Below are 1,477 nucleotides of genomic sequence, written 5' to 3'. Positions count from 1 at the left end.
CGTTTCCCCAGTCCTATTTCTTTGCGGGCCGTTTTCCGTCGGCCTCTTTTTTGGCCCCCCCCCCCCCCCCCACGCCACGGCCTCCCACCCACCTCCTTCTCTGAGGGAGGGTGCAGAGGATGTAGAGTGTAGAGCGCTGTAGAGCTGTAGAGATGTAGAGCGCTGTAGAGCTGTAGAGATGTAGAGCGCTCTGGAGCGCTGTAGAGCTGTAGAGCTCTAGCCTCTACATCCGGCGCGTGACGATGTGAGTCCGATGTAGAGCGATGTAGAGCGCGATTTTGCTGTAGAGTTTGTTGTAGAGGCTCTACAGCAAAACCGCCGGGGAGGCAGTGCCTCAAAGAGGTCGAGCCGCGCTAATGGGGTGTCTCCGAGCTTACTGGAGCTCTGGTGGACGGCCCTGACTATCCCTGACACACAGAGAGTCACTCTGACGGCACACAACACCCTATAACTGCGTCATGACCAGCCTGCCATGCGTCGCCGGTGCCGCATTCGTCGCGGTGCTTCTTTAGCAGGCGGTGGACTGTCGGCTGCGAGGACGGTCGCATTTGCGCGAGGCGAGGCGAGCATTCAGACGCGTTGCATGCGCCATGACTCGCGCCAGCGCGTGCGGGAGCTCCTGGCTGAGCGTTGAGTCCAGGCGAGTTGCGCTGGCCACGATCGCTACGCCGAGCCGAGCTGACGCGCCGAGGCGCCGGCCAGTCGCAGCCGTGAGGCATGCCACAGCAGCAGAGGCAACTGCCACCCATTGGGCGGGCAGACAGAAGGCCAGGGCAGCACTGGCAAGTGCAACGCGCCTCATGTCGGAGAGCGACCGTGCCTCGTTCGCCGCTTATGATGTAGAGTTTGTTGTAGAGATTTCACGCTGTAGAGGGCCTCTACATCGCTCTACATCTGCATCGCTCTGTCCCGCGGCGGATGTAGAGCTCTACAGCTCTACAGCGCTCCAGAGCGCTCTACAGCTCTACAGCTCTACAGCGCTCTACACTCTACATCCTCTACACCCTCCCTCAGCTCCTTCTCCACCGCCTCCCCCCCTTCTCTAGACCTCGAAACTCGATGTAAGGTAAGTAAGGTAAACTTCTTTCTCCGCTGGTCACACGAAGCGACGGACGGCGGAGGGCGGACGGCCCGCTAACCACGGGCAACTACATGCCGGAGGTTCAACGACGACTACTCGCCGCCTGGGTCGCTTGGGGCGCGCGGCTCCGTCGAGGACCGGGCGCGCCCCTTGCCCGGCGCGGCGTAGGTCCCACTCTGACGTAAAGAGGGGAGTCACGGACGATAGCCCGATCCATCAACTACATTCATCTTCTGGTGCTTAGCCCCGTGCAGCGGCGGTCCGGCAGGCTGCCCCCAAGCCCCCCTGGGCCGCTGCGGGTTTTGGAGTTATGCTTAGGCACAGCTTCGGCGATCGCAGCCCCTCTCTGGGGTGTTGCATAGGCGGGAAGTCTCCCCCGCTGGTCTCCTCCTTCGG

Source organism: Emiliania huxleyi, assembly GCF_000372725.1.
Source record: "Emiliania huxleyi CCMP1516 unplaced genomic scaffold EMIHUscaffold_389, whole genome shotgun sequence".
Lineage (NCBI taxonomy): Eukaryota > Haptophyta > Isochrysidales > Noelaerhabdaceae > Emiliania > Emiliania huxleyi.
This window is presented reverse-complemented; position numbering follows the sequence as displayed.